General features: G+C 39.7%; 1 protein-coding gene across 1 annotated transcript in view; it reads right to left on the reverse strand.

The window, feature by feature from the left end:
- Sin1 (SAPK-interacting protein 1) overlaps positions 1-20,517 on the reverse strand; it is a 563,667-nt gene that overhangs the window by 489,981 nt on the left and 53,169 nt on the right. Inside the window, exon 2 of the mRNA XM_067132769.1 lies at positions 15,419-15,581. The gene's annotated coding sequence lies outside the window, so the exon portion shown is untranslated. The remainder of the gene's footprint in view (positions 1-15,418; positions 15,582-20,517) is intronic.

The raw sequence follows: 20,517 nt of genomic DNA on the forward strand, positions 1-20,517 counted from the left end.
TGTCTAAAGGTAGTAGAACTTTGTTTAATGGATACCTTTCAGCCTGCTAGAACACCGAGAGATGTGCTCAGAAATGCTGTGTTTACAACTTGAACACATAAACGCAGCATTATTAGCAACCCTGCCTGATAGAGTGTTGGGCTAAAATTGGTATTATCTTATTAACTGAGATTATGTGTAGCGAAAATTCGAAGGGTAGTTTGTAATTAAGTATATGTTCTCGGTTCCGTACATCTCAATAACAGCGGCGGTTCATGTACGCATATAACTTACACACACACACACACACACACACACACATATATATATATATATATATATATATATATATATATATATATATATATATATATATATATATATATATATGAATGACTTTTATCACATCACCGTGATTCATATACAATCAGTAAGCTACAAACGTCCTTTAATATCCAATTCGCTCTACCTCGGAAATAATATATTTTCATATATGTTACCGAAGCTGAATTTTTTAGTTGATATAACATGAATTCAGGACTACAGTGGACGCATTAGCCCACGCGGCCAGCAAGTGAGGTATATACCTCACTTGCTGGCCGCGTGGGTTAATGCGTCCACTGTAATCCTGAGTTCTTGTCCTTCGCTGGTTCGAGCCCACGGGACGACGAACTTATTATCAACTAAACAATTCCCCTTCGGTAACATATATGAAAATATATTATTTCCGAGGTAGAGCGAATTGGATATTAAAGGACGTTTGTAGCTTACTGATTATATATATATGTATATATATAGAATGAAACTAAGGTATTTATTAGGACAAAACTCTTTAGCTTATTTTACAGGACCTGCATGCAAAGAACTGATGTTCTTCTGTTGTCCAGACTTCCTATGTTAGAGTCTCCTAGAACTGTGTATCTGGGGTATGAAAACCTTATAGACTGTGGACGAGACTGAATAATACAGAACTGCAACGCACGGACCTGGTGACTGTGACCAGCAAACTGAATGATGTAAGGTTTATTTGCAATCACGTTTTTTTCAGCCTGATTTGAATTGCGTATTCCAGGTCTAATCATATTTCGCTTCTCTGTCTCTAACTTTTCTTTTTTACACGAATTCTTCACTGTAATACATTACTCTATTTCAACAGTCTCTCTCTCTCTCTCCCTCTCCTTCTTCTGCGATATTATCCGTATAATCTGATGTCTTTTCTCTCTTAGGAATCCAATGCCTCAACTGGTGGATCTGTTTCTATGATATTTAACAGTCCTACAGTACACCTGTCACCTCCTTATCTGTTGTGTTTTTTTTTTTCAGGGTGTGTTCTTTCCTACTCTTTACCCTTTTTTCATCAATGATATCTTTAAATCTCCCTTCTCTTACATATTCATCAGCAGGTGATTAAACACTTTTTTCAAATCTTGTGAGAAGTCCTTCGACACTTTTTTCTGGTCTTGTCGTATATAATCTCTCCACCTTTCCCTCACTCTGACGACAGATTGCAGAGTTAAAATAATCTCTGGTGCGTTCTCTGTCTCTCTCTCTCTCTCTCTCTGTATTCATTGGATTTTGACGAATGTAAGTTACCTAGTCTCTTCCTAAGCATCTCTCTCTCTCTCTCTCTCTCTCTCTCTCTCTCTCTCTCTCTCTCTCTCTCTCTCTCCATGGCATTGTTTTCTCTTTCTCCAGCCAATTGCCAGACGAATTGTTTGCCCCATGATCGTCCCTCTCACATCCCTTCTCCACTCGTCATTTTTTCTTTCTTTCTGCAACAAACAAATCACAAGGTAATTAAAAACCTTTTGTGTCGTCGATGCCACGTTATTCCCGTGACGGGAGAACTGCCAATTCCAGTTAATGACAAGCTTTGCATCCGTCCCATGAGTTTGTTATGCATCGGGGTGTCCCCTCCCTGTCCCCAACCTGGTAACCACCGTACCAGAGGTCCACCCTGTCTCGGAAACACCGTCCAATCTGCCACCATCAGTTTCCCCGTCCCACCCCCCACAAAAATCATATCCCCCCCTCCCCACCTTTACTCATCAACCACCAAGCGACCCCTGTGTTCCAGGTCTGCTGCAAGCACCAACCCACAACCCCGTAAGCCAAAGTTCCCTTCCCTGCATGCACTCAACCCCTCCACAAGTATCAGTTCCCCCCACCAGGTCTCCCCAAAACAAGAGCTCCTGACCCTCAGGACGGTCCCATCCTACCGTAAGCCTCAACAACTCTCTCACCACCCCGGTCCAGCTCTAACCCCCATACAATCAACAACATACAACCCCCTCCCACTTGGATTCTCTTCGGTTGAACCGAACCCCAAGAACCCCCGGTACCATACCCCAACCCCGGTAAATGTCCATGATCAAAATAGCACGAAAAATGACTCTGTCAATTTACGGGAAAAAGATTAGTGCTGAACGATTTTACCTTTTTTTTTCTGTCTCGAAACGCAGCTACCTCCCAAGGGATTAGTTATTGTTTTTTCAAAATCGCTGGAAAATGTAAAGCTTTTTTTACACTTTTTTTTTTTAAACGGGGATAATCGTTTCAGTCTCGGATATGTATGACTTTGATATTTCAAAAGAGATGGCTCTGGCTTTGTGTCAGCTGCTGCTAAGTGCCTCGATGTGTTCAACATTGTTGCACGTTGGATGGTTTGCATGTATTACAAAAGAGGGAGAGAGAGACGAACTCCCAATTCCCCCAAAATCCACGTTATTATTATTATTATTATTATTATTATTATTCACTGAACAGTATGGCCGTCCGGATGCCGTTTAGTTTGTATTGTAGTTTCTCAGTCTCTCGTATGAGTTTCTTTGTAGAAGCAGGTAAATTATGCAGAAATTTTTGGTGATTTTTCTGCAAAGCCTCTTGCTGGTATAAATATGGCATAGCTGTAACCCTGGCTTCATTCGCCTTCTGGATAAATGAACTTTGGACAGCTGCTGTGTGATTTACCCGATTGTTGCTGCAAAGAACTTCATTAGAAAGATTGGGAAACTACAATACAAACTGAATGGCATCCAGACGGCCATACTGTTCAATGACGTTTGTTTGAGAGAGGCTCTTAATTCTTCCGAGATATTATTATTATTTATTTATCTATTTTATTTATTTATTTTTTTTTTGGTCTATCACAGTCATCCTATTCGACTGGGTGGTTTTTATAGTGTGGGGTTCCGGGTTGCATCCTGCCTCCTTAGCAGTCCATCACTTTTCTCACTATGTGCGCTGTTTCTAGTAGCACACTTTTCAGCACGAGTCCTGGGGCTACTTCAGCACCTAGTTTTTCTATTTCTTCTTCTGGTTTGCCTCTGTAGCTCCAGTCCCTGGTTACTGTCGTTTCGGTGGTCGGTTGCTGGATGACGACCTCCAAGTACCTGACCGTCCTCCCCGGCGTCGATTGGGTTGTATACCTGGCTGCCAGACGAGGCTCCTCTGTTGCCAGAGGTTCCATTTACGTCGTTGTCGTTTATCCTTTCATTTCTTTCCGTCATTGCTGAGTTTTGCTATTTAACCCACAGCTGGACCCGACCCCATCGAGAACAGGTACTCATTTACAGCTGAGTAGGCTGAGGATATTATGGTAAAGATCCTTTCCCAAGGAATCAACTCGAGGAGAGCGGTCACCCATCCAACAGCTGACAATGTTGCTTAACCAGTCCATCGATGAGCTAAACCACTCTGCCACGGCGCCTATCGTATTATTATCATTATTATTATTATTATTATTTTGTAGAAGCAGAAGAGCAAGTATCCCCTTCTCAGTACAAAAAGCATTTAAAAAAATTCCATTATCGTTATAACCATTATATATTTTTTCCAAATATTAATCTTGTCTTACGGAAACGTATCACACGTCTTCCTTTACTCGCATTCCTCTTGTTTCTGCTCAAATGGTTCTTTCTCCCTTTAACATGGAACAGGTTTTGACAGATCTGTTATAGAATCCAGTAAAAGAGGCATTATAGTAATTATTGATATTTGGCAGTTTTTGACATTGCGACCTCAGCACTACAGTGAGAAACAATAATTTCGGCTCGGTGCATTTCAAAACAGCTGGGAGAAAGAGAATTCAATGATTTCGGATGTGCTTTAAGCAAATTGCAATCATTCCACCGTAAATCTCAGTAACAGCTAAAACATTGATAACATTCACCAAGCCAGTGAATTTTGATGGTAATATACTGTATATACACACACATATATATATATATATATATATATATATATATATATATATATATATATATTATATATGTGTGTGTGTTTGTATCTATGTGTATTACTCGTTATCTACAAAAATGGAGCTTGATTTGGATGCAATATATATATGTATAAATATATATGTATATGTATATACATGTACATTAATAAATATACACATGCACACGCAGTATATATTTATATATACATACATACACATATGAATATTTTTAATCATAAAACAAATATTCATATATACATATATGTATGCGAATGTTCATTACTCAGTATTTATAAACATATAACTTGATTTGGGTATACATATACATATACATACACACACAAAGAAAAAGTACAAGGAATGCGAAGATAAAGAAGCCTACGGATCGCCTAAAGAGGGGTCATCAACAGGAAAATCGAAGCTCTGTGAGAATTCCATTGACAGGCAGTAGAATGCGAGAAGCCACTTGCTGAACGAGCAAGCTCTAAATTCCTTATCTATATGAAGTAAGTACTTCATTTGGTGTCGAAGTAGAAGTTACGTTAGTACCATTTCAGATTTTTCGTCTGTGCAGCAAGAAAGGTCAATGAGGAATGAAGATAGGTCAATGAGCAATGAACCCCGTGTTCCGACTGCAAATTCCTGAGATGTATGCTGCTGTAGTATTGTACTGGGCCCCCCCCTTTTTTTTTTTTGCTATGCCCCTAAGTTAGGTTAGGTTAGGTTAGAATAGTAAACCCTCTCCAATTCGGGTGTGGGAAACACAGTGAGATAATTTTCAATACAATTTTATTGTTAGTTCTTAAGACATGGCGTCCCGCTCTTTTCAGAGAAAGGTCCCATCCTCGGTTACATCTCGGGAAAATGCACTCCGACTATCTTCCGTTTATTATCACTGGCTGTTTACAAGCATGCAGAGTGAGGGACTTCGATCTGAGTTTAACGTCCCAAGTGTTAAGACTTGCTTTATCGCTCCTCTCTTATACTAACCTTATCGTGACGGCATAGGCACACTAGGAAAAAATGAAACAGGAGTGTAAGCTACGGAAACTCATTTTTCATCTTTCTCCCATTTCCGTTTTTGAACGATTACACACGTTCGTGTCTGCTACGCTAGTTTAATCCCAGTAAATTCAATTATATTTTATTCCTTTCTATTTGAAGTCAGTCTTAGAGTTGCTTGATTTAAGTAATAAACGTTTCTAAACAATTTTGGAATGGGCTACACAAGGAGCAGGGACCGGCCCTGCCACAGGACCAGCAAAAACCAACAGCAATAATGAAAGAGCAAACAGCATCTCTGACTGGAACAGGAGGAATGTGGCGCTGATTTCCACAAACATCCAAAGAAAAATCCCTTTTCTCTTTGTATAAAACTTTCCTCCTTCGTAATCTTTTCATAAATAAAAAGATCGAAATTCAATCTTTTGCAATTATAATAATATAGATTTCTGCTGTGGCGTGGAGGCAGACGGAATATGATATCTAATGTCTTTATCTACCACAGGCCGGAGTAAAACCAGAAAGGGAAACAAGGGTAAACCTGGACCCCAAAAGACCGGAGAAAACAGATGCAGAAAGAGAGTTCCAAAATCTTGACAATGTTAGACATGAATACCGCAAACAGGCATTTGTCGTGCAGCTTCTACAGCCACAAATGGGGTTTATAAACCCCTTCTTGTGAAGAATTCCTTGGAATATTTCCCATACTGGCGGGAATGTTCTACTTGTTCAGGGTCTGGACGGAATTCAGTATAAACAATAATAATTACAGTAATATTTAGAATTATGTAACTGAATATACTGTACAACTACTGTATTCAGTATGGCTAAAACAGTAAACTTCAAAGCTCTAGCACCAATTTCACTATCAAGGGTAACCCATTGACTCTTACAAGTGGCATTCCTACATAAATTCCTCCCCACTTTCTAACAGATCTTTTGAAAAACGCAATCAATTTGAAGACTTTAGGAATGTCTCAATAAGCATCAGTATGAAACGATTTTGATACCGTTGCTGAAATACCGAGTGGTGCCGATGTTTATCAAAATATTTTTTGGAGCCGTTAAGAAATTTAGCATTTCCGTCAACTGATGTCTAACGTAACTCCCAAATGAAAAACGGTTCTTAAAATAACTTAAGACAAAGAATATCTAATGTTGAATTTGGCATAAAAATACTTCGCTGGCATTGAATTAATAATAATTCGTAAAGGAAAATACTTACGGGTGTCTTCTGACACCAATAAGATTTGTTAAAAAGTGGGAAGGAATTTATGTAGGAATGACGCTTGTAGCCTAAGTGCCAGTGGTTTACTCTTGACAGTGAAATTGGTGTTACAATTTTGAGGTTTACTGTTTTAGTCATGCTAAATACAGTAGATGTGGTATTCAGTCACATATTTCTAAATATTACTATAATTGTTATTATTACACTGAATTCCGTCCAAACCCAGAACAAGTAGAACATTCCTCTCAAGAGACAATAAACTGAAATGGCTGAAGGGCGCCAGTCTCAGTTTCACTGCAGCTTCTGTTTCTGAAGAAACAGAACAATAAGAAAGTGTGCTTGAGATGAACAATGAAATGTGAGGCGTAATTGAAAAATCCTGATAAAGTTAAATGTAATTGCTTCCAGATAATCATAAAACATTTGATTCTTCATTTTCCCCTTCATTCTTTTTCTCTTTCTGAATCTTTTATGAAGGGAGTGAGACAGACGCACTTTGAACAATGACCTGTTTGCCTTTAAGCGAAAAGATAAAAGAGCGCACACACACACGCACACATACTCACAGACACTCATGACAACAGCTCCAACGCGCGCGAGCTCTTCCATCCCCTCTCCGTCCGCATGATGCAGCTCCCCTCAACGCCCCATCCATCTGTCCAGACGCGCCGTTGTCTCTGTGTCTGGTCTAGCTCACCTCCTCCCTCCACGCAAAAAGCATTGCCACTCACACCACTCGCACCCCTCCCCCTCTCTTAGCTTTTCGCCCAGACGTAAGGATTTATTCTTGTTTGGAAGTTCAAGTTAGCTTACAAGGCCGCTAACGACCGTTCCAGATCTTTAATTCATTCCAGCTGCTAATTCATGGGTCCTCCGAGGGCAAAGCGGAGAGATTTATGGCGCGATTTTTGTTTTGGCGGGAAAATTTACGGCCTTTAAGGTCGACTGCTCCTGTCCGTTCGCTGTGTTAAGTTCGTCCTTTCTCTCGCCGCATTTTATTTCTTATCCAGCACTGAAAATAATGCTATTCCTAAGTTCTTAAGAATCTGAATATCCGCTGCTTCCAATAAAGATGTAATAACATAAGAAAACCCACTAGTTTTAACCGCAGTAAAAAAGATGACGTATGGTTTATACGATATTAAAGAAAACTTGCAAAGCAACAGGTACCCGCTCCCTACATTCTCAAGATTCCCTCCTTTCTACCAAAATTTTTACGTTCCAAACTCTTCTCGTCACTTCTCTGTCCCTAATGAGACACCGACTACAAAACTAACTCGTCCAGTAGCAGCTCTCAGCCATTCATCTCCGCGTGAGTGGATGACAGCGGAAGGAAAAATCTGAGGAGAACCATTTCTCGAAGGACCCGTTAGGGACGATCGTCTATCTATCTGCTCGGGAGGAAGTTGTTCACAGCTACGCGTCCTTCACGGTAGACTTGCTGAAGAACGGAAGGCAGCCGGTCCCCTTAAGCTATAGTCCTAGAACCCTTGAATTAAACGGTGAGTTTTTGACCTCATACTTTCCAGTTATCGAACTGGCGGATTATTTTTAGCGTGCATATAGTGTGTGTGTATGTGTATGTGCATGTGTGTATTATCATAATCATGGTTAATTATTGTCTTTGTTTCTGCTCAAGGCCGTATACGGAGATACACAAGGCTGATGCAATAACCTACAAAAAAATTACATTACACGAGATAAAAAAAAGTAATATACAGTTACACATGAATATTGCTGACAAATAATAATAATAATAATAATAATAATAATAATAATAATAATAATAATAATAATAATAATAATAATAATAATTTTCCAGCTGGAGACCATTTGTATACTGTAGATACAGAATGCAAGAACAGATTACAAGAAAGGAAGAGTGAAAAGCAACTCTGAAATGATAGTTTGTGCAGCACATATAAAAAAGGCAGTGAAGGGACAGTCGTCGTTACTGAATAGTTTTCAGTAAGAGACAGCAGTGATACTGTAATACTTATATGTATTTAGGATGATAAAGAAGACAACTCCATTGGCTGTAATGTTAAATTTAAGCAGAAACATGGTAGGAAAACAACAGGACACAGGTATGACAATAAACACCGCCTTTGAATGAGCGTCAATGATATGGCAGAAAAAAATCACAGAACACAAATACAGAAGACTGGTTAAACAATATTAATAAAATAACGACTAACGAACTGAACAGGTGTCTTACTATTACATCTTTCCCAGAATCTAAATCTCCCTTCATTGTATAAGATGTTGTGGATAAGCGGGATGCTGCCACTGCTTCGTCATGTAACAACAATGAATTATTTTTAAGTTACCTAGACGGTTTTCCCAAGAACGTTCGTAGCAGAATGAAAGCGAGGAATTTTTGATAATGAAGAGAGTGCCTTACGAACAACCGCAATACGGATATAGTTCGTCCATTTGGATCAACCATATATACTATAGTCTCCCATTGATCCCCAACCTTTTCCAATCTTGGCACCCATTCGGATTTTGAAATGCTATCCCGCACCTTACTGTTGAAAAAAAAGTGAATATTTTCAGGTTGAAATGTTAACTAACACCAATTTTTCGAATAGAAGAAAAATATCTATTTTACCAGAAGAATAACACGCTGTCATGACTCACACATATCAGACATATATATTATCGAGAATTCATATCATGTCCAATCAATGTGGCATTTGCTCTTGCTTCTGAGTAATTGTGTCTGTCTGACTATGGGGCTTATTTTTGCTGGGAGCAATGCTATGTCGTGCTGAGCATCGAGGCGATTTGCCAACTTGCTTTTCGCATGAAGAAGAGTCGACCTTACTTCACGAGGACCTGTTGTTGCAAAGGGAACAAGTACAGTAAGTCCTTTCTTGCTGATGGCGCACGTCGCATCCATCAGTGGTGGACAGGTACTGAAAAGCAGTGGCTCCACAGCAGTGGTTCTTAACCCCAGGGGCGCGGCCCAAGGCTGTGTCGCCAAACCGTTTTAATGAGTCCCCAAGGGTTATGACTTTATGGCTTTATTATTTCAATCGTCTTCTTATAATTATTATTATTAGAGAAAACATTTTGGTTTTCTTTATGCTAGTTAATGTATTGTTTCTTTCTCATGGATGTAACACGTTTTCATAAGTATAATTATATAAAACGAAAATGTTTATGAGGGCATGGGTCACCATGGTTAATCTGGACAAGATTTTGCATCACTGCCAAAAAATGATAAGAACTACTGCTCTACAGAATCAACAACGGCAAATAGGAAAGTTTTTTCTAAACCATTTTCACGCAACCCCAAGAATTAAATATCGCACATCAGGTTTAGAACCACTGCCTGAGTAGGAATGGAACAACAGCAACAGTGACAAAGCATATTGTCTTGCAATCATGTTACCAATCGCACATCACTTACATCGCCCTGTTCTATGTCGGGCGTGTCTTTTAGGTGGTTCGTGATAATTTGCCCCAAAACTGGAATTCAGGTACGAGTTCCAGACCATGATTCCTGAGGAATACTTCTAGTTCTTCTCGAGAGCAGCGACGTGCGCTGGGTTAATTTTCTTCATACGTAATGTAAGTATCGATTATTCGCTAAGACTTTGAACTGGCAGGGAGATTAAACCGTCGGTGTGACAGAGGTTGTTTATTGTCATTCTGTTGGTAATGCATTCGATCATAGCGAGCTCTGTTTAACCTTCAGATCATCCATGCACGTATTCAAAAGTAGATACAGTGTCAGAATGCCACCTTGACTCAGCCCGTTTATGGAACCGAAATTGTGCATTACGACGATACGTTACATCCTTGACGTATAATTGCTGTTGGAGAACCAGCAAATAATATGCCGATTAAATTTTGTAAAGCTTCAGGAAACAGGAGAGGATGATGATGGGTAAAAGTTTAGCAATTCTTTCGGGATGTAGATGCAAATATCGCTAGAGTGGTTAGCTGTAAATCCGAATTGGTGTCAGGAGGGTGCAGAGAGGGGTAGAGGCCTCGCTAAAAGAACAGGCTCAAATATCTTTCATAAGACTGTAGTGACTGCAATCGGGCAATAGCCGGCAGAGTCAGCTGCGTCTGTTACGTCGTTAATGATATTAAGTGAACCAAGAGTAGGGGTCTTGGGAGAAAAGTTGAATTATTCATGAACTGAAACAGTGCAACCAATATGTAAATTGCTGTGTGGCAGAGTTTGTGAGCTCCTGTAAGGGGAACATAACAGCCATGCTAAATGGCCATTCCACTTCTACGCCGAAATTTTCTTGGTCATGGGATTTAGAGATTTACTGTCATTGCAAAGACAAGGATAACCTCAACATTTAGTCGTCTTTCATTTAATGGACAGCACCTCAGAGCAAGTTTGAACTGAGCTCCCTTTAGCATTGCAGCTATTGTATTCAAGATGAAATATTTTGAATCTCTCCTGTGATGGTTATGTCTACAGTTGGGGTTGTCTCAAAGTATAGTTTGTGGAGGTCAAACTACTGTAAGCAGTTTAGTTTCTGATGTCATCCTAAAGGACCCGGGTTTCCGGTGGTTCTTGAAATCCCAGCTAATAGCAGGATGTCATTCAGGTAAGGGGTTGACGGTAGGAGGGATAGGGCATTGAGTGACATCTGTAAAGGGATGTGGTCGCACGCTGTTGCAGACTGTAGAAAACACTGTAGTTCACAATAGACTCAAGTAGGTGCTGAAACGCAGTACAGAGGTCCAGTCAAGAGGCTGGATTTGTATCCACTCTATTTTGTTTATATGCATGGGAGGGCGGGGGAAGGAGCGTTGCATTGCTAATTTGAAGAGAGTGATTTTGAAAGAAGCGCGTAAATTAATCTTAATATTGTTTTGAGGGATGAGAATTAACGCCCCAATTATACACAAATGATCAGCAGTAGAATCTTGAGTAATGCAGTGTTGCTCACCTAGTATCATGCAATATGGACTGAAGGTGGGCCTCTGCCCCGACTCTGCGGCTTGGAGTGTCAGTGAGTATTCCTGGATGGTGTTGATCACGAATGAGGTTATATCTTGAAATCTTTAGATTAGGACCAAAATTTCTACATTTGAGTATGTCAGTGTGATGGAAAGGGGCAGGGAATATTGTTTGCCAATCTGTATCTCCCATTGTATTGCAAAGGAGATCATGAAAAATAAAAGGGACAGAGAAGTGAGATCCTTGAATTTATGTACTGATGGCGTCTGGAGTAAATAAGGAATGGAAATGTGGATAACAAAAAGACATTTCTTCTTTGGCTCTGGGTGAAATGCTTCCCAATAATTAAGATTCAGTCCTGTGGGCAGATTCAGAAGACTCTTGAGAGCAGTTTCTTGTCCGAGATGATTCTTTCCTTTACCAAAGCACTGCTGTACCAGACAGGTCTATGGGTGACTTGGGTAATTTATCCTTGGGAGGCAGGGTATTCTCTTCTTGGGAAGGTACGGACATTTCGACCTCACATGGCACCCCAACCCTCTCGACTTGGTGGATGGCGAGGAATCACTGAAGCCCCTTCTGATGGACTTCAGTGGCCTGTTGTAATCCTATTAAAGATTCCCTACATCCTGGTAATTGTTTTGCAGAGCAGTGAAAGCTTATTATTATCATGTTCATGACCTCAACTTTCCATGAGAGTGATTTGGTCTTGTAAGGCATTTGCTGCACCTCTGTATTCGGCAGGCAGCCTGAGATCATCTGGTTCCCTTGGTGATATATGTAGTAGGAGTCATAAGAGCAGATGTGGACAGAGCAGATCCTTAGGCATGTGAAGGCATATGACGCTTTATTGCGGGAAGAAAGGCTTATTTGTAGTTTGGTCTTGGGGGATGGATTTCAGTATCGAGACTGCAAGTTATGTATGCAATGTTTATTTCCTCTTTGGAGAAGGCTGATTTACAGTTTGGAGAAGGCTGATTTACAGTTTGGAGAAGGCTGCATTTACAGTTTCTACAAATGAGTCTACATCTGAACGGTTCGATCACTAATGAATAAGGCAAAGACTAATTGTTCGTGAGTGGGGAGCTTATGTCTGAGCCATGGGTATCGTTAGGTGGCAGAGCCAATAAGTCTAGGGAAACTCAGACTAGAGGGTTTCCAAAGCTCTGGTTAGAACTCAGTGATTTTGATAACAACTGCAATTACACGACACTTTCTGGCTTAGAACGCCGGGTGTAATGTATAATCACTATGAACACACAGACGTCTATTGATGTTATTAACACGGCAAAAAACGGGAGAGCACCCGCCAACACGTCTACACCCCTTCTCACAAATGTGCCAGTTATTATTATTATATTATTACAAAATCCAATGATCATATATTTTTTAACGCGTAATTCGCCAATTATATATATGTACATATATATATATATATATATAATGATATAATATATATATATATATATATATGTATATATATATATATATACATATTTATACAGTATATAATAACGAAGAAAAAAAAAAAATCTTGCCTTCTCGTCAATTCGCAAAGTTCAGCTAGAAACGGAACATTTTCACAAACTTGGAACAACAGCAATATTTCATCTGCGATAAATATCATTCCAACAAATTTGAATGCAGTGAAATCGCGGTCAATATTTTGACACCAAAATATTGCCGCCGAGAGAGTCCCCCACAGCGCGGGAAAACGAGACATATCGTCATCAGGGGTGTCAGATGTATAATAACGGTTCGCAAAAGTGTGAATTCATTGTTATTTGTCTCGGTGGAGTTACTCTTTTGTAAGGGCTGTTCAAATGCAACATGCAGCAATTAATCTAAAAGACTAACAAACCCAGCTCTTTGCAGTAACGTAAAGAAATGGATACATGCAGGAGAGAGAGAGAGAGAGAGAGAGAGAGAGAGAGAGAGAGAGAGAGAGAGAGAGGATAACTTACTCCAAAAATTTATGTTGAAAATCGCCTCCAAACGTAAACGGAACAAAACGATATATCACGACAAAAACACAAATTTGCCTAATGAATATATGATCGTAATTACAAACTATACAAAAAAGAAGCGAAATTAAGATGCAAAAAATTCATTACAAAATTACGTCTACCGTGTTTTCCGAAGGACTCTATTGTAAGAGAAAAATTCAGACCGTGACGATAAACAGTAATTAATCAGGAAACGTAAGATCACTTAATTGACTCCCGTGTTTAAAGTGACAGAGGATAACTTGGGAAAAAAAATGAAAAGGGGGAGGGATGCATTGAAGACTCCACCTTCTTCATGTACGTCGAGAATTTGAGCATGTCCTTTATTTGTTTCAAAGAATCAATTCATTGGGGATCCAAGGGGAAGGAAAGAAAAGACGTTAATTAACATTTAATTGTCGCGGAAGGTAAATGCGAGACACAGAGGTGGTAATCAAGTTGACAACGCGACAGAGTTGTACTAAGATCAGAAACGAGGGTGCGGGAGTGGGTTTGTTGGGGAGGTAGGGGCGGGTTGGGGTGGGGGGGGGAGGGCAGGGAAGGGGTTCAGGGTTGTGTCCGCTATTGACATTACGGACGCCAAGACTGGATTGGATTCAACGCCCAGTGCTTAGCAGGGCTTAGTTCGCTTTAACTGTGTCAAAAGTAACGGTCAAAGACAAAGTATCAATATACCTTAGTTTAACCACACCACTGAGCTGATTAACAGCTCTCCTAGGGCTGGCCCGAAGGATTAGATTTATTGAAAATATATCTTACTATTCTTCTGCTATAACTTACAATTTATCGAGAGACTGCGAAACCTCCTTACGATATCATTTTACATAAGGTCAAGGTTTTTATAGCTTAATCTCTACTCATACAAACTGACAGTTTCTACAGATTCTGTTTACTTGCATGTATGAAAGGGTAAATGAATGTTAAAAGAAAATAGGCCTAAGAAATTTTTGCAGGCGAAATGGCGATGGTGTTCCCCTTGAAGATTAAAACTGTCTCCTGGGTAAGGTAAGACGATATCTAATGGGCTTTAAAACGTTCACTTTGGAAATTAAAGATGGTCTTTACTTATTTCATCCACGTTTTTAGGCACAACCTTCTTCAGATTACCGTGGTCACCCTTCATGTACCCGAATGCCTGAAATAGTCAAAAGGCGCCACTTGTAGTCCGGATTGTCCTTTTCATTATCAAATTATTATGGAAAAAGCAATCTTACCCTTCACCAACGAATCCAGGTAAAAAAAGTCACTGGGAAAAGAGTCACATTAATATTTCCTAGATAGTGACCCCAAGGGTTTCAACCCTGTATGTATCCACCTTTGCGGCGTGTTTAGTACAACGCCGTTGGAGATTACCGTAAAAACAAATACAAAAGACGGTAAATTAATGTGACTTTTTTTCCTAGCCAAGTTTGTGACTTTTTTCTGTGACTTTTTTTCCTGTAACTTTATTACCGGCCACCTCCCCGACAACTATCTTGAATTAAAACCTTAACGGATCCTGTGATAGGAAGAGTCTCTCTCTCTCTCTCTCCGCTTGAAACCCCACACTCTGTGGAAATCAGCAGTACGAGAATCAGTCGACTTTGATGCAAGTCCTTCGTCCCATTTATTCACTTTTCAAACGTGGAATTCTCCGGTTTTGTCCGCTTCCTCCAAACTACTTAAACCACCATTTGACGAAATATAGGTTTCCTTCACTTGATGAGTGTAGTCTACCAAGTGCGTTTTCTGACAACGACCGATCTTGACTTCTCTAAACACGCTGGTCTCAATATCTAAAGGAATTAAAAATTCCCACAAACTGTGGAAAACAAAGATTTTCCAGCTGTTCTCGTGTTACCTCTATTAGTGTAAAAGTCAGATAATAAAAGTATAAACACCCACCCACACACACATACACACACACACACGTATAGAGAGAGAGTGGGTGTGTGGTTATGTGCACGGGTGTGGAAGAGATTTATACGTATGCATAATCAGTGCACAGACTCATACAAATCACACTCATTTCGTTACCCTGTTGAATATTAGTCTACACGCTTACGTACCTAGTCTTTGAAGCTGACACACTACTTGCCGGTGTATATGTTACTGACAGCCGTGACTGCTCCCCCTGCAGTGATTTATACTCCGTGATTTTAACTGGAAGGCAAAAGCAATGGCTCTGGGCTGCATTTTCCCCGAGATGCAACCGAGTACCGGAACCTTTCCCTGAAAAAAAGCGGAACGCCATATCTTAAAAACTAACCATAGAATTTTCTTGGAAATAATCTCATGATGTTTCTCACACCCAAATTATAACAGTGGTACTAACTGATACCTAACCTAACCTAGGGGAATGGCAAGAAAACCGGGGCTGGTGCAATACTAGCATATAGGCTACCTCAGGAATTTGCCTCCAGGCTCCAGCAAACGATTATTCCCTGATGGAGGCGATATATCCTCAGCAGAGAGAAAGAGAGAAGAGGAAGGGAGAAGAGGTCGTTTGTTCGTTGAGGAGACAAATGATTGCAGCACTTGAGAGCACTTTTGCGTTTGGTTTTTCTCGGTGAGAGCGAGTCTGGTGGGAGAGGCTTCTCTGAAATATTGGGTCGTTTCAGTTATTTTTTTTTGCAAATATATTATTTTTGAAATATTCAATGTTTCCAACTCCTTTTCTCTCTCTCTCTCTCTCTCTCTCTCTTCTCTTCTTTCATTTACTTAGTTAATGACGGAGTATGGGGGCATCATTACATAGCTTTGGTCTTAAGATCTTTTAATTGGCATCACAATCACCATCATCATTATTCCTACAACAATCGTGATGACATTTACCAACCCACAAGTATCATCGTGAGCCTCGTCTAATCATAATCACGACTATCAATATTATACCACAGGGTGACCCACAAAATACCAGTAAATTTTATATTTACATTATGTATTTTACACACGTGTTTTCCCATGTATTTTATTTTATCAATGAACTAAAAAAATAATTAACATAAATTTTCTAATTAATTTTTCTTTAATTCCACGACGCCGCAGTTATCAAGTTTTAACAGTGTTCCTGATAACAACAACTGTTATCTGTTTCCAACAATTAAATATCCTGTCTTTTTTGTGGGGCACCCTGTAGGATGGATATGATATCGCAAACGGCACTAGGAAAAATAAGCTGACATCACATCATCGTTTATTCTTCTAGATATGACTTCATAAATCCTCCTCCACTCAAGAGAGACGCTACACCACCTCACCAATTAAAAATGAATGAGACCAACCTCAGATATCGGGCTTCATAAACACGCACTCGCTCCAATAACAACAGGGAACAAGACCGCGCCAGAACAATAAACTTGGCTTCAAGACGGGATGCGGGAAAGTCAAAATACAATTAAGGGTAATTATCTCCTCACAGAGGCTACGTCGTGTTTTGTGCACGCATGTGCACGCTCACACACGCGACGAGGAGAGAGAGAGAGAGAGAGAGAGAGAGAGAGAGAGAGAGAGAGAGAGAGAGAGAGAATATTTTTAGATCATCTTGTTGAGGCCTCCCGTTTTTACTCTTTCTGTACTTCAAATGGTACCTACAACAATCGACTAACAACATTGTTATCTAATTCACTACTTTGGTCAACCTAGATATAAAGAATTTTACTGAACAGGCCCCATACCCTCCCTCATTGTCCTGGTCGGGGATCGAACGCTGGCCATTCAGTTTGTAAACAACGCACAATGAAGCGAGAGAGAGAGAGAGAGAGAGAGAGAGAGAGAGAGAGAGAGAGGTGGGAAAGCAATACGAGAATTCTTCCTACATTATTATATTTACATACATGGTGTCAAGCGACACGCAACCACTCACATTTAAATATAAACATTATGTAGAGAGTGAGAAGGAGAGCACCCTTTAAATTTATCCGCTTTTCATAATCATAACGTCACCACTTTTCTCAAAAATAATGTTGTTAAGTCAAATTACATTCCTCAAATGGAATGTCATTACGTAAATCGAATAAAACAGCACAACAGTAATTTGGGAACACATAAGTCTAATGTCAGGGAACGGCGCAATGTGCTTGGGTCAAGATATGTGCTTTGGCACATAATGGCATCAAATTACCCGTAAACTGAAACGCCCCGACAACCACTTGCTACTGATATTGAAAGTCACCGTCATCACTACTGGCTCTTCTTCATCAAGGGGACATGGCGCGCAAAACCCATTTTTCTTTTTCCAGTTGAGGTAAAACTTCTATTACAGTCACAATTTGTCCCAACATTTGCGGTTATTTTTTATTAGCATTCGGCACCCAAACTTCTCTTCCTTATTTTTTTATCTTTTATTAGAGAAAATATACAATATTTTACATTTTCAATAGTATGACAATCAGAATTTAATCAAAATTAACTTAACTTTACCAAAAACAAATGTAATTTTATTGTACCGTTCGGGTGACAAGTATTTTATCATTTAAATTTTACAAATAATCTACGTATTTCAATCTCAATATTTTTCTGTAGTTACCCATAAAAGATTTTATCAGTACATATCTATTTTTTATTATTCTTACTTCTTCTCCTTATAGGTGAGTTAGCTCAAGAATCGCTTCATACATTCCACAAATTGGAGAACAAATATACTTAAAGAATCCACATAAAGTTTCGGAGTCATGCTTCTTCTTTATTCTCCAGTTTGTGTGTGCGTTTCTTTTTTTTTTCTTTTAGGATTTAAAGTTCGATACTGATCTCGTTTCATCATACATTTGAGCCTTTCAGTCGAGAAACATGCCAAACGCCATCCTGGGCCAAAGTATTTTTTATTTAATTTATTATATTTTAAAAATGGCGCTTGGCATGTTTCTCGACTGAAAAGCTCATTTCAGATTGGCTTCCACGTGCGCTCCAAGTCACTCTGCAGTCTACCATCCTCATCCTAGGTGGATGGACGTTCAAGGGGTTTATGAGCGAATGGAATTTGGCTTTTCCTTGGTCATTCACCTAGTGGCATAGCAAACACCACACTGCTGCCACCTGACTGGGTGTGGCCTCTTACAAAAAGAAAATCGAGACAATGGCCAATGCTACATCCATCCTCCAGCTGCTGAATTAAGGACGAACCCATGAAAACTTCCACAACATTAGCTGCATGACGCACTGTGCCTTCACAGAAAGTTGTTCAGTAATTGCCAAACGGTTTCGCATCAACTGCACTGCTCGCCTTTATCTAACCCACACTATCTCTTACTTCTTGGATAATGAGGCCTTCCATTCCAGTTCCTCTCTCATGCTTCATCTCCCAACACTTCAGAATCACAAAGCATTTACACCAACTTACCGTTCTCCATCTCTTCACATGAACAGACCATATCAAAACCCTCCGATCGCTCTTTTAACAGTGCTGACCATTTTCCCAATACTGCATCATTATGACTAAAAAGAATGAAAAGTTGTCAATAAACAGATCCAAAATGCTGGCTTAAACCGAGATGGACACGAACTCTGCATCCTTGGCTCCACAGCCTCCACACAGATATTGACCAATATTTTGGGTCCGTTGTGTTGACGATGTTTTCATTCTTTTTCGGTTATGATGACGATGCATGCGATGAAGTTGCAGAATTTGTTAGCAATCGAAAGCAACAAATCAAGTTCACATATGAGTAGAAATAAGAGTGCAAATTACCATTTTTAGATTCCTGGTCTTCCACAAGCCAAAAACAATGAAGTTTGAATTCTCTGTTTATAGAAATCCGATTAACGCTTAGTTATCTGCCCATTTTTATTCCATTAGTACCGACATAAAGAAAAACATACTTGTTAACATGGCTGTCAGAGATCTTCAAGTATGCGACCCGCAGCACTTAGGCGATGAAGCTACCCATGTTCGGAATACATTTAGAAATCTATGTTACCCTGCCCATTGGATTGAAGATGCTCTGCCTAAAATTAGGAAAAAGTAATATGTAGATAATACTCGTACTTCCATATAATAAGAGGTTAAAAGCAGCGGTCGCCGGTAATAAAGTCGCAGGAAAAAAGTCACAGAAAAAGAGTCACAATTTTGGCTATGAAAAAAGGCACGGGAAAAAAAGTCACATTAATTTACAGTCTTTTGTTAATGTTTTTGCTGTAATCCCTAACGGACTTGTCCTAAAAACTCCACAAAGGTGGACACATACCGGGTTAAAAAAAATCCCCAACGGGCTTGTATTAAACACGCTGCAGAGGTGGATACATACCGGGCTAAAAACATAACGAAAAAATCCACAACAGGCTTGTACTAAACACGCCGCAAAGGTGGATACATACTCGGTTAAAATAAAAAAAATCCCCAGTGGGCTTGTACTAAGCATGCTGCAAAGGTGGATACATACCGGGCTAAAAAAAATCCCCAACGGGCTTGTACTAAGCATGCCGCAAAGGTGGATACATACCAGGTTAAAAAAAATTCCCAACAGTCTTGTACTAAACATGCCGCAAAGGTGGATGCATACCAGGTTAAAAAAAATCCCCTACAGGCTTGTACTAAGCATGCTGCAATGATGAATACATACCAGGTTAAAAAAAATCCCAACAGCCTTGTACTAAACATGCCGCAAAGATGGATACATACCCGGTTAAAAAAAATCCCCAACGGGCATGTACTAAACATGCCACAAAGGTGGATACATACTCAGTTAAAAAAAATCCCCAACGGGCTTGTACTGAACATGCCGCAAAGATGGGTACATACAAGTTAAAAAAAATCCCCAACAGGCTTGTACTAAACACTCCTCAAAGGTGGATACATACTGGGTTAAAACAAAAGAAATCCCCAGCATACTTATACTAAATACTCTGCAAAAGTGGATACATACCAGGTTAAAAAAATCCCCGACGTGCTTGCATCAAACACGTCACAAGGGTGGATACACACCAGGTAAAAAAAATCACCAACAGGTTTGTAATAAACATACCACAAAGGTGGGTACATACCAGGTAAAAAAAATCCCCAATGAGCTTGTACTAAACACGCTGCAACAGGTTTGGATACATACAAAGGTGGTTAAAAAAATCCCCAACAGGTTTGTAACTAAATACACTGCAGAGGTGGATACATACCGGGTTAAAAAAATCCCCAACAGGTTTGTACTAAATACACTGCAGAGGTGGATACATACCGGGT

The sequence above is a fragment of the Macrobrachium rosenbergii genome, chromosome 32 (assembly GCF_040412425.1).
Source record: "Macrobrachium rosenbergii isolate ZJJX-2024 chromosome 32, ASM4041242v1, whole genome shotgun sequence".
NCBI classification, from domain to species: domain Eukaryota; kingdom Metazoa; phylum Arthropoda; class Malacostraca; order Decapoda; family Palaemonidae; genus Macrobrachium; species Macrobrachium rosenbergii.